This window comes from Saccostrea cucullata, unplaced genomic scaffold (assembly GCF_032062105.1).
Source record: "Saccostrea cucullata isolate Sc308-1 unplaced genomic scaffold, CSIRO_AGI_Scuc_v1 ctg5047, whole genome shotgun sequence".
In the NCBI taxonomy this organism is placed as follows: Eukaryota; Metazoa; Mollusca; class Bivalvia; order Ostreida; family Ostreidae; genus Saccostrea; species Saccostrea cuccullata.
Window position 1 is genome coordinate 1 of NW_026932109.1, and position 14,076 is coordinate 14,076.

At 33.1% G+C, this 14,076-nt stretch overlaps 1 long non-coding RNA gene and 1 pseudogene across 4 annotated transcripts; both read left to right on the top strand.

Moving 5' to 3' along the window:
* Positions 1 to 511: 511 nt before the first annotated feature.
* Positions 512 to 3,060, top strand: LOC134234454 (baculoviral IAP repeat-containing protein 3-like; annotated as a pseudogene).
* A 4,212-nt stretch (positions 3,061 to 7,272) lies between these two features.
* LOC134234455 (uncharacterized) lies at positions 7,273 to 13,440 on the top strand. Of its 4 annotated transcripts, none has more exons than XR_009985178.1 (4): positions 7,273 to 7,398; positions 10,222 to 10,314; positions 12,232 to 12,382; positions 13,245 to 13,440. It is a non-coding gene; the product is annotated as an uncharacterized LOC134234455 (long non-coding RNA). The 4 variants fall into 4 exon arrangements; XR_009985179.1 differs by lacking the exon at positions 7,273 to 7,398 and adding an exon at positions 7,859 to 7,924; XR_009985176.1 differs by lacking the exon at positions 7,273 to 7,398 and having other exon boundaries at positions 9,981 to 10,314.
* Positions 13,441 to 14,076: the final 636 nt, after the last annotated feature.

Here is a 14,076-nt window from a genome sequence, read left to right on the forward strand (position 1 = left end):
GTATATTTATAAAGATTTCAAAAGTGAACAATAAAATATGAATTTTCATAAATTTTTGAAGTTAAGCATGGAAGTAACCCTTTTTTAGGAAATTCTGTGTCATGTCATATTTTTGATATTCAGTATAGCATTATTACTTTAAATCCTCAGAAGCAAATTATATTGTATAACTGGGGTGCCGTAATGTTTCAAATAAATACAAAATGTTGTAAAGAATAAATGTAAAAAAGACCTAAATAGTTGTATGGAATCATCCCACGTGTCCTTTTCATGAATAACTTGTATTCCGTGTCAAACTATTATTAATACAATGTGCTGTCATAGTCAAAGCAAGAAATGCAGAGTTATCTCCTACTTTTATTTGCAATTGTAGCATACAAGCAAAAAATTATGTTATCAGTTAGTTTAACATGCAAATATTTTAATATGTTATCCAAATTATATAAAAAAAATCTTTAATTCATAATTCTGATAGGGAAAACAGCCAAATTATTCATAAAATATACAAAATCAAAGAAAGGCGAAATCACGTAGAAATAGATGAGTTACGAGGAAGAGATAGAGTTAAGGTCAGGAAGAAGGCGTCAGCTGAAGGTCAAACTGGTGTTAGATGAAGACATCAGAAAAAATCACGAATGTCACAGAAACCAAATCCGTGACGACAGATGTCTTAAAGATATCAGGAAAGTTGATGGTTCATCAAAAGTTAATCAAGACGAGAGTAATGAAAAAGATGAAGGAACTAATCTTACTTTAGTGTACGGCAGCACACCGGGAAAGAAACAAAGTAGAGGTGGCAAAGTATCGCATGAATCAAAAAGCGAAATATTCGTCGCTTGCAAGAAAAATATTTTCTCAAACTTTTCAAGAAGAAAAGAGGATAAACCACATCAATCATATTTATACTGCATATCGATGCTTAGCAAATATGTAGAGAGCATAGAAGAAATTGTTAATGAGATTGAAAGTGACTTTCATAGAGTTCCAACAACTGATTTACATGAGAAAAGTAAAAAGGTGTTTCGAAAGGATCGGAAAAAGAAAAACAGAGTATTTTGCTTTGCAAAAGTTGATTCATATTCTAAGAAAAGGAAAAACCAAAAAATCAAAGCAAAACGACCAGAGTCAAATTTGGAGAAATGTCGTATCGAAAGAGATTTTACAGAAAGGCATTTACCTTCATATCATTCTAGACAGAGTAATAAAACCGTCAGTGAGATTTATAGAAATTATCTTAGGACTAATCCATTAACAATAAAATATTCTAACATTATAGATAAAATCAAAGAAAACATATGGGCATTTGATCAACAGTATTGTTCAAAGCATTATCAGAATACAATACATTTAGGTTTTGACAAAAAGTGGAGATATTCGGATTTTAAGGAAGACCTAATGTCTATTTTGTTTGGTTTATCTCAAATAAAGACTGACTTTATTCAGCTTTTCCCAGTATATGGGACTTCTAGAAATCTCGACGAATTTGTAGAAAGAGAAATAAATCAAAATCAGGGAAGCAATGACCAAGAAACCTACTGTCATTCATTGAATTTAGAACTTGTAAGACTGGGTTCATTTCACAATTTCCCATCCTCCAGCTCAGTATCAACGTTGAAACTTGCTCGTCAAGGGTTTTATTATTCGAGAGAAGAGAACACTGTTATATGTTTCGCTTGTGGATTTAGGAAACATGATTGGAAAAAAGGAGATGTTGTTGACACTATTCATAGAGAGGGTTCGCCAAACTGTCCGATTTTTAATTCAAATAGTACAAGTAATATTAAAATTGGAGGAAATGGTATTGACGAGAATTATGTGTCCAAAAACGTAGATCAGCAAGGAATAACTGAAGCGCTTCCTGATGGTCCAAATAATGGATCCCAAGATTTAGTCAATAATGAAGGTATATCCAGAAACGTAAGAGATTGTCAACAAAATCATTCTTCTAATAGACCACCAAGTGATCATCTTACAAAAGCTAGAGCTCAACAAGAAAAGATTAATGCATTCATCTGAGACCTAGATCCGCTAGGTATTCACTTCGACCGTCCAAAGTATCCCTCTTACGCAGTGTTAGCGGTTAAGAATTAGTTCCTACGCAGACTGGCCTTAGCGTCGCTTCAGACCTCTCACGGAAGCTTTCACCGATTGCAGGATTTCTATATTCAGGATATGGGGATTATACACGATGCTTCTTCTGTGGAGGAGGATTAAGGAATTGGGAACCAGGGGATGATCCCTGGATAGAACATGCTAGATGGTTTCCGAAATATAGTGAGACAGAATAAAGGGGACGAGTTTGTTGCCTTGGTGCAAATAGAACACCAAGAAGAAGTGAGTCTCTATATATTAATCATGTGGATTGTCTATTGATGTGAATTTAATGTTGCATTTTGGGTTAAAACTTATTATTTATTATTTCTAGGAGGCATTAGGAGGAATGAATGGTCATCAGGACGACCAACAGAATGCTATGGTAAACACATCCAGACAAACCCAGAATTCTGTAAAAACTCTCAGCGAGATACATCCAGGTTTTCAAAGTTTGCTAAATGGGCTACTCATTTGAAGCAATTCAAAAGGCGTTTGTTCTCTTGAAAGAAACGAAAGGTACAAGGTGACTGATACTATTACAAAGAACATGTGTGACCCCTTTCATTTTTTAAAAACTCTTTTGCATGCAAGCGAAATGAAAAAAAAAAAAAAAAAAAAAAGTAATGTCGATAACAAAATGTGGTATGGGAAAACTCATTTGAAAGTTAAATAATGCAATTTATACGGAACGAAAATAAAATATCATACCAGTTAATTAGAACACCAAAATATATAGACTGTTCAATGCGATAAAAAAGTGTGAGATTCTACTTATTTCACAATCCTTATTATAGAGATAATTACCGTGTGTATTTGAATTCCAGAACCTATCAATATTAAGGCTGAAGAATTACTGAAATAGTTTTATCAAAGAAGAAGACAGCTGGAGAAAACGCAAGCCCACCATCAGCATCAGGAGGACTGGAAAACAAAATAAACAAGACAGGGAAGTCAGAAACAATCTAAACCAGACACTCACAAGGTTCCAAACTCTAAAGAAATGGATGGGAGGGGACGGTGAAGTGGATAATAAAGTAATGGTTCAAATCTACACAAGGTTTAACTTACGAAGAATCTTGGATTTTTTTTTAGAAAATATAAATATATTATGATACGCTTTGTAGATTTTCAAATGCATAACCAAAGAGATCTGAACAGAGTTAACCAGTCTCTGGCGTCCATGTCAGTTGAAGATTACAAAACACAGTAAAAAATAGTTTAATGGTAGCAAAATGCGAAAGATGTGCTTCTTTTAATTTTTTTGGAACGGTAATTTAATTTACCCAAAATTTATTGATCTCCTCTTGTTTAACTCAGAGACAAGGTCACTCATTGAAGAAAACAGAAAATTAAAGGATCTCCGGCTTTGTAAAATTTGTCTTGAGAACGAGGCTTCTATCGCCATGTTACCTTGTGGTCATCTCTGTTGTTGTCCAGACTGTGCTCCGGCCATGAGGAAATGTCCCATCTGTCGGCAGTTTGTCAAAGGGACGGTTAAAACATGGATGGTTTAATCATTTCAGCACAGTAGTAGACACTAATCTTTTGGACAGTTCGATTTTAATTTGTGCTTTATTATTTAGTGATTTTTGAGATTTAATTTTTAACGAACAGGATTTGGCTTGTTTCTAATATTCTTGAAAATGTTTATAACAAGAAAAAAAACTCGGATCACAGGATGAAAAGCCAGGTTTCCCAAATTTGGAAACCCGATGGAAACATATGGGAATCGTGACATCAGTAGTTTCCATATAAATTCCATTTTATGGAAACCACATAGTGGTTTCCACATCGATTCCCGACATGGAAAGATTAACTGTGGTGGTTTCCCGTAAACCATGGAAACATCCCAATATATAAACAATCAACCTGTGGTTTGCCGGTAAGTTTTTCCAGTAGGAAACCAAAACATACCCCGGTGGTTTCCACATAGATTCCCGACATGGAAACAATTAACCTGTGGTTTCCCGTAAGTTTCCCAAGAAATAGAAAACCATGGAAACATGCCTTAGTGGTTTCCATACAGATTCCCGACATGGAAGCCACCAATGCTAGTTTTCCCCATGTTTCCCAGGCAGGAAACTTTGAAAGTATATCTCAATACTAACCAACCTACCTTTTATTTTACAAAAAGTTAAATATTTAATTATGTTACCATATTTTTACCAATTATACAAATATTTCAAAAGTGTTTACATGCTGTATCAAAATAATTAACTTCAAACAGCTAAAATAACTAGATGTGTATTTCTGTGTGATTAATTTAATATTTCAGCACCATGAACGCAATTCAATTTTAATGTTAATTTTATTTAACTGAATTTTATTTAATTTAATTTAATTTTGAATTTGATTTATCACATAAGTTTTGGTAAACTCGTACAGAATGCGTGAAGTGGAATAGGAAAAAGTAAGTGCATGCAGTTATGTAGAAATCAATCATTCCGATCCCACTTTCTTGAAGCTGTCTATGATGAATGTTCCTTTGAAAAAATGGAAGAGCTAAGGAAGGGTACATTTAATGAAATTATTTACAGAAAAGGTTTACTAAAAAGATCGATTAAAAAGTAAATAAAGAAATATGTCAAGTTACGATTACTGATTAAGGACAGGTGAGACGTTCCTCAATAAGATATTTAATTTTTTTCCAATATTTTGCAATTGACATTGAAGAATTATTTTTACATAATTACATGTATTCACAAGACATCAAGGTACCTTACCAGACATTTGTGTTAGATATAGAGGTTGGCATTTCTTATATACCGGGGTAATTGGTCAGGAAAAAAAATACTTCAATTGGTTTGTCGAAAATTACATTTTTAGTGTTTCAAGTTTTTTAATACGAGTTTAGAAATTGATAAAGATTTTGTTTTAATATGAATTAATATATTAATATAAACTGGTCAGATAAGAATCATTCATCGAATTAGCTTGGGGCTGAGTACTGTATACTAGTATTTTACTATTAATAGTGAATATTGTCTTTTTTAATTTATTAAATCATTGTTTTTATTATTGGGGTGGGTGGGTTGCTTTTTATTTTTTTTCTTGAGAAGCCCCCCCCCCCCCCCAAAAAAAAAACGCTTTTGAAAAAGTCACTATGATCGGCCTGTGTAATTAGGGACACCTGTCCTCACGTGCCATATCAGGTGGAGACACGTGCCGCGAAGACACCTGTCACTGTGTATTTTTTGTATATTCTATGTGAATTGAGACGGTTTTGTACCTAAAGGGAACAATGGGCTGTTGTCGAGCATGTACACACACAGTCTCCGACCGAAAATTCTTTTAAATTAAGATGATGATTCGTGTTTCTTTTATCATTTAAAAAATTGTATATTCCATAAATAAAGTTATACAAGAGAACATATTTATAAAATAACCTACATTTTAAGAAGTTCAATGAAAGAACAAACTATTTAGAATTTTTATTTCAATTTTCATTACTGATTTAAAATAAAACTCTCCTCTTTAGAAATTAAATAATTTTCTATAGGTATTGAATAGATCTTAATTCTCGTCGTGTATAATTATATTAAATCAGAATGACGTTAATAGATCAATGTGAAATCAAAACTGTATTTAATATTGTTGATGGGTTTTTGTGTGAATTTTGTAATCTAACGTACTACAAAGACATTTATTAGATAAATGTTTATAATATAATTCATCACATTAAAACGTTTTTCCCCCTTTTTGTTTAAATATGTACGCAGATCCCCGTGTAGTCAAACGTGCACTTTTCGCATGGAATTACAATGTATGGGGTCCTAAATGTACATACATTATATTTAACAAACTTTAAAATTTTCAGCCATTTTTTTTCTCCAAAGGCCATTGCTCTAGATAAAGAAAAGTCTATAATATTTTGCATGATTTTGTTTTCCTTAAGAACAATCATGGCTTTTAAAGTAGTGCATGCTAAGGCAATCTATTAAAAGAATTAATTGCATAATTTATTCATTGTATAATTGTCACGATTGTATTTTTGTGCAGTTTTTGTTGATTTCATTCTCTAAAGGTATGAAGTTTGTCAATACTTCAACAAACATTTCTTTATCTATGGTGTACACTACAGTAACTTTATTTTTATTCGCCGACATGCTACATTTTTATAAAAAAAACTTGCACTAATAACAATTTAGGCCTGTAGGAAAGTAATTTCCGAAAATAATAAACTAACAGGGATTTTATTTTTACTAGCATACCTTACCAGATTTCTTAACGAAAAAAAAACATTAAAAGAAATACAGGGCGGGACCAGCTAAAGCTGTATGCATAAGTACAGCCCTGCAATCAACGAGTATAGATGAATTTCGACATCTTTCCAATGACTTCACTTATACCAATCACGACTAAAATATTGAATTAAAATACTGTTATATTTCCTACCTTTGATGAGATGTTAGTTTTGTTCCACCTAGAGATAAAAATGTTTTCAACATTCTGATTCATTTATCAATTTTACGTGTTAAAATGATGTGGGAATTTTTTTTAGCTAAAGGCCAAGGAGTTTAAACATGTTAAAGTACAATGTATATGTAGCAATTAGAGAAAAGTCTAGTAGGTCCACCAGTGTGTGTAGCAGGCTCAAAATCTAATTAAACCCCGAAAAGGAGGGACGATTAGTAATTTAATCCCCCCCCCCCCCAAAAAAAACACAACAATTTATTAGCAATGAATTAAACACCGAACTTTTCAATCATCACTATTGAAATAAAAAGAACTGTTCTTGATAATCATATTATAATTGTAGCTTATTTTCATGCCTTTTAGGATACCTGTGGAAAGTTCACAATAAAAAAAATGTGCTTTTAAAAATTTAACATCTTTTGGTGTGACATTATTAATTCATAATCATACATGCAGTTTTGTGTGTCTAAATTTCAGCAAGGACGGCCACTACCAACAACCAAGCCCCGAAACCCATAACCCGAAGGCAAATAAGTTGAGGTGTCAAGCAAGAAACAATTTTTTTTTCTGCTCTTGCCTCATGTATTTAACCGCTTTTTTTCTAAAATTTTTATTCCATGAAAAGGGGAAAACTTAATTAAATTCTAATATAAGATCTCATAATCACACTTAATCATAGTGAATGTAAACAGATTATATTTCCCATCCTGCATCGCTCTGTAGGCGCTTTATTTCATTGGTCAATTTACCGAGGCGCCATTTTTGGAGGATCGAGAAGGACGAAGAAGAAGGTGTAAGCAGCTGGTAAATGTGAAAAGTTAAGATGGTTTCACCACCCAGTGTCTTTAAGACTGTGATAAATGCAATGGCCAACGATGAAGGAGTAGTGTACGTATATTTTTGTTAACTTTTTACGGTAAATAGTTGTAATATTTGGCAACAACAAATCTTCACTATCGGAGGCAACTTTTGTTCTGACGCCATTTTGAAAAGTTGGATACCTAAGTTTTAAATTGTTAAGTGTATATATTGCAGAAAGAGAGAGAGAGAGAGAGAGAGGAGAGAGAGAAATCTGAGACGTTGATATAGCATAACTTATATTATGAAGGCACCGTGCATGTGCATGCTGTATGTTGTAAAAATTTCAACGTTTCGCCTTTTATCATGTTTATTAAAATGTATGCTCCACGTGCATGTCTCTCTCTCTACATATAAATGAATACTTTTCGGAATTTAAAAAAAAATATTTTAAACCCCGCTCAAATTATCCGGATGATAATAGTTACACCGAACATGGTTTCGTAATTAAATTCAGACTGTATTAGTGTATAACATCCGGTTTGAATACCACATGTGTTTTCTGACTTTTGGGAGCCAACTCTTGTTTTTTTTGGAACTTACGACTTATGGCAAGGTATAAATTAAATATTTTTGGTTCAAAACTTTGATAAAAGCATCGATATTTTTACAAAAAGTGTCTTCAATCTCAGCTTATCCGATTATTCATGAAGGATATCCTCATCAGAACAGATTGTAGCGAATAGCATAACCCTTAATCATATGTATGACGATGATATGGAGGGAAAATATACATAAAAAGTGAATGTAGGTGAAAGTCTGTCCTCTTTTCTGAAGAGATTAGGTTTGTTTTATTGTTTATTGAAATAGTTTACTGCTCAAAAGATTTTTTTTTTGTAATGTTTAACCTGTTGAGATGAAGATGTAAAAAAAGAAAATCCTAATAGTGAATTAATATTGATAGTATGTCATGAAATGCAAATGAATCATCAGCTTGAATTATCAGTTTTTTCACAATTATTGACCTGAGTAGGTCAATGTATAGCGAATAATACATACTCCTTTCCATATCGCATCCTAGCCCGAGACACCAATTTCAGCCAGAGGGACAGAGACCCTAGGGCTGATATTGGTCGAAGGTCTGATACAGGATGTGATGTGGAAAAGGGTATGTTTTATTATGTTTATTACAAATTTGGTAATAAAATACAGAACACTTCAAGTTGAGAAGATCAAGAAAATAAGTAAATAATCATGCACAATAAAACTACTTACATACACAGGGTTCAAAATTAGCGAGAAATACTCGCGAAATGCGAGTTGATTTTTAAAACAGGGAGTAAAAATAGAAGACACTCGAAATTTTTAGCGAGTGGTGATTTTTGACCCAAGTAATCTTGTATCCATATTTTTCTGGTAATTCGTCTTGCTTTTTTGGTGAACCTCGGTTGATTCTGTCACCGTTTCCCAATCAGCTGATGCAATTTATACAAAAATGTTTTATTGTAGTTTTATTTGACATATCAAATGTGTCAACCTTGTCAAAATTTACCTTAGATGAAAAGAGTAATCATTAGTTTTACACCAAATAATTTCTCCCATGACTTTTTGAAGATTGTTTTCTGCAGCTAGACAGCCATGTTAGGTGCCCGCTGTAAATATCACACCTGGTTAATTATGCCAGGGATGTTTGACCCCTTTATTCAGTAGTCAAAAATCCCAACCTACCTACCCTTGATTATATTGATTTTCTTTTTTGGAATGTTACAGGAATTACAGGAAATAAATATATTTCAATTTGTGTGTGTGTGTGTTTTAAGGCCAGATTACCTTTTTTAATGTAAAATCATTGATGTTCTTAATTCTGTACTGACCTGCTATAGAAGGACCTGTATTATTATTGATTTAAATGAGCATGAAAAAGACATTTAATCCTTCTTTTAATTTTAGCTTGTTGATCTTCATTTTAGCCTGTAGATTTTATATGTACAGGCTAAAATTAGCCTGTGGTTAAAAAAGTTAATTTCGATCCCTGATACATGTACACGGTATTGTCTTACTGAACAGATTTAGCTGTCATTAGGTCAAAATTGCAAATAATAACATGCTTCTTATATCTGTATATACAGGTAACTCTTGATGGCTTGAACTTCGATTTCTCGGAAGTTCTTGATCGCTTGAAGTGAGTCTCTTGTCCCGATTTTTTCCACTGTATAACTAAGCAGATTTGCACTTGATTTCTCGAACTCCTGATCTTTCGAAACCCTTGATCCCTCGAAGTCAAAATGCAGTCCCACTGTGCTGTGAATTTTACCCTTGATACCTCGAAGTGGCTGTGTGTATACCAAGTTATAATGTTCAAACTTTTGCCATAACTGTATATCTGTGTGTCTGTCTGAGTGTCTGTTGTCAACTTAAACCTTCACCATAACTTTAGAACTATACGTCGAGATAGTGGCTTCATATTTACTTTAGTATGCATCTCCACTAATGAAGTGCTTTCAAATGGCAACAAGGACAATGATTATGTGTCAGTGATCTTGACTGTGACCTGTATGCTAAAAAAATTGCTTTTTCGAACTTTGTTGCTGTGTTTCACAAGCGCATCTTGTTTTGTTGGTCTCAGAGACCAGAAGAGCTTATGCGGTAGTAAAGCGTCCGGCGTCTGTCCGTCTGTCTGCAAACACTACTCCTTAAATTTTAGTCTGATTTCAATATAACTTGGCACACAAGTAAACTATACTAAGATACATAATTCTGTGCATCAGTTTTTGATAAGTACAAACCAGTAGAGCTACAGTCTCGACAGAGACTTCTGGTTATTTTTTCTTCCATCCCGGTTGTTGCTACTGCTATTACATAATTAGTTTAAATTAGAATGCAATAGTACCTGGACATAATTTATCATTTCAGAGAGAAGAAAACTGTGTGACTTTAAAAGAAAACCAGTGAGATAAAATCATAGAAAATGTATGATGATTCAGGATCACAGGATGTGGTCATTTGGTAAGTGGTAATTCATTCATGATTCGTATGTATTTGACAATTGCCTGAAAAAAAAAGATTCTAAATTTTATTTAAATACTGAACTGTGGTATATCAGCTGTGAGCTACAAGAAGTTTTATGTAAAAGCTAGGGCTAAACAATTTGCTCCCTCCATGTTATGTGTGTATTACTATGATTGACATACAATCAGTTCTCTAATACATACACTTCAATAAAACTTTGTCGTCTCGAACCTGAATTGAACAGGAAAAAACTCTGAGATCTCTCCAAAAATTTGAATGAAAAAAAGGAAATGCTTATGAACTGATTTCTTGCTGGTCAGTATTTTGATTACTTAAAGGAAGCTCTAAAAACTGCACACTAAAGAGTTCTACTTTAACATCAGTTAGTTTTATGAAGTTAGAGTGATCTGCCCATAGATTAAGATTATGAAAAATGTTATTTTACAGTCAGTTAGATTATTTTTAATAGATTTTTAATAGATTAAATTATTTTAAGAATTATTTAAAATCAAAAAAATAGATAATTAATTATTTTCATAAATTTTTCCAATGTAAGTAAACAGCAATTATTTCTGCTTGCAGATAGTCCATTGTCTTTGAAAATTTCTTGGGGAAAAGAGGCACATACCGTATGTTCTAAATGAATAAAAAAGGCTCATTATGCACATATTTATATGAACTAGAGGTACTGTGAGCGATGAGCTCACTAAATGATACCCCCCGCCTCCCATATGGTTATATAACTGGTGAAAAAGTCCATGTTTTCCTGTGGCCGGGAAACCCAAAATATGTGTCGGATCAAATAGTAAAATAGGAGGTGCACAATGGCAACATGTAATAAAGATTCTGTGAAAGTTTCATCAAATTTCATTCAGTGGTATGAGAGGAGTTGCGGATAAGAGATGGGTACCCCAAAGCGTAACAGACGGACGGACGGAACGACGTACAGACAGACGGACGGACAGACAGAATTAACGATTACTATATACCCTCCCGCTTTTCAAGCGGGGGGTATAAATATGATAGATTTTTTTCTCTCCAAGGAATAATTTCTGCAAGTCATTAAGTTTTTAGAGTTTCCTTTATTTTAAAGATATTCAATGAAATTATTTGAAGTATTAAATTTTGGTAAATTTTATGATACTAAAAGGTTATATGGATGAAAAAACAGCATGCGTGTATGACAATAGGGCTTAAATTTTTAATGTCTCTTAATTTTTGAGTGACATTAAAACAGGAATTGTCTTCAACAATAGACGAATTTCACATTCCTAAGAGTTTTCTCCAATTGTTGGCGTATCGCTCATTTTTCCCACTTTGTCCTTTGTAAGTTACTGGTTAATATTTTCAATCTTCAAAAATATTGGACAATTACAATCTGTATCTGTATCGGCAGAGTATGGGGGCAACATGAAAATCATAATGAATATGTTCATACTGATTTTATTTCTAAGATATTGTCCCTCAAAGTTGATACGGTTAAAGACGGAAAACAGCGTCTTAAGCCTGTTGACCCCAGATCGACCCTGCGAAGGGGAATAACTTTTGTAAATGTGAAAATCCTTTATGGTATATCATATAGATCTAAAACTGACTGAATTTTGATCAGCCAATTTATGAACATGATGAATGGATTGTAAATAATGTTGGACAATATATGTAAAAAAAAAAAAATTAAATTAATTGTTTATTTATACATTTGTGGTATCTCTCCCATTGAAGTTTAAAAACTTGTTATTTATTTCTTAAATAAACTGAGCGTACATGCAATACCGGTATAAAATTACTCATAAGATGCATGTATGCTTAAACCATGATAAAATCATATGTGTCCAATGCAGCATATGATAAGTCATTAATATACAAGTACATGTGTTTCTATACTGTAATACGTATATATTGCATTATTTTTAGGTCCTGTTCTGTGGATGCCCTAAGACAGTGTCTACCCATCACTCCATCTGATATCACTTGTTCTGAGCATATTTCTCTCTCAAACTTAAACTACAGAGAGCCTGTGGATAGTGGATGAAGAGTGACCTTGGACCAATTTTCTAGGTCAAAGGTCAGTATCAAAATCTACTGTATATCTTTTTTTAAAATCGTAGTCCAGAGTATATTTCTCCCCTGCCTGGTGTAATCTAGCTTTTGTGCAATGGGGTGGACTCCGTGGAGGGTCTGCAATGATCTTCAACCAATTTCTAGGTCGAATATCAAAATAAAAAAAAATCTCTCCCAAATATTTTTGTTATTATAAAGAGTATGTTTTCTCTCAAACTAATCAAACTTAAAGCAGGGTTCTTAGTATGAGATACATGTAGTAATATATTCTCAATGACATAATAAGGCTGAAAACATTATTTATATTATTTATATTTATATTAGGCCTAAAATAAATATTGTTTGTTTGCAGTTGCCGACCGACCCACTGAAAATGCACCCGACCCAAACTTTCTTTAGCCATTTTGTAATATATTTTTTTCTCTCCAATTTTTCAGGATATAAAAACTGTTTCATTTTCAATTTTTTTCTTTATCAATCATACCAAGAGTGCAGCTTATTCATGTAAAGTAGGCCTATGAAAAACTTTATTTTATGTTATCTAACAAAGATCTGGAAATATTTTTTTTTCAAAAAAAAAAAAATTTGCCTACCTACCTACTCAGACTAAAAATTATAGGTCGGCAACTGCAAACAAAGAATTTTTTAAGCTTGGCCTTATGTTATTTTTTTTTTTTTTCAATTATCATAAAGCATTAAATATTAATAGAGATACATTAAATGCTGAAATCATATGTATCATGGTCATGGAAAGTAATGATTTATATTGGTATATTAAAGGACATTGGCTGATCTTTCAGATTTCTAAGTTATATTCAAGCATTATAATTCTGACATCATATAATAATTTTGTATGAATATTGCAGATCAAAGGTGATGTGAAGAAAACCAGGAAACTGATGTTGAAAGAAGTACCTAATGACCCTTATGAATGGACTTAAATGTGAAAGACTGTTCCATTGTTTATCTAAGATATATGGATTTATTTAATATTTTGATATCATTGAAAAATTCAGTTACAGTTTTTGTACATCAAATGAATTATTAAACATATAAAATGGTAATGCTTTTTTCTTTTACATGTAATAAATTTTTTTGATAGATTTTTCAAAGAATGCACATTATTTCACATTGCTTCCTTTAGAAAAGTTAGGGAATCTTGAAGTTTCCCAGTAATTTCCACCAGGAATTGGACTCCAGATAATTCCACCAAGTTTCCGCCACACAGAAAGTGTTACACAAGTTCCATATAGTTTCCTGAGTCAAGGAAACTGCAGGAATCATAAGGTTTCACGAGCTTCCATGTAGTTTCCCATAAAAGAAAACCTTAAGATTCCATCAAGTTTTCATTCCACGGAAACCACTACGCTCATATTCCAAATGGTTTCCTGAGTCAAGGAAACTTTAGGAATCGCGAGGTTTCCCGTGCTTCCATGTAGTTTCCCGTATAAGGAAACCTAAAGATTCCATCAAGTTTCCATTCCACGGAAACCACTACGCTCCGATTCCATATGGTTTCCTGAGTCGTGGAAACTTTAGGAATCATGAGGTTTCCCGAGCTTCCATGTAGTTTCCCGTAAAAGGAAACCTAAAGATTCCCCCAAGTTTCCATTCCACGGAAACCCCCTACGCTCCGATTCCATCAAGTTTCCTGATTCTGGAAACCAGTGGAATCTTCAGGTTTCCCATTACGGGAAA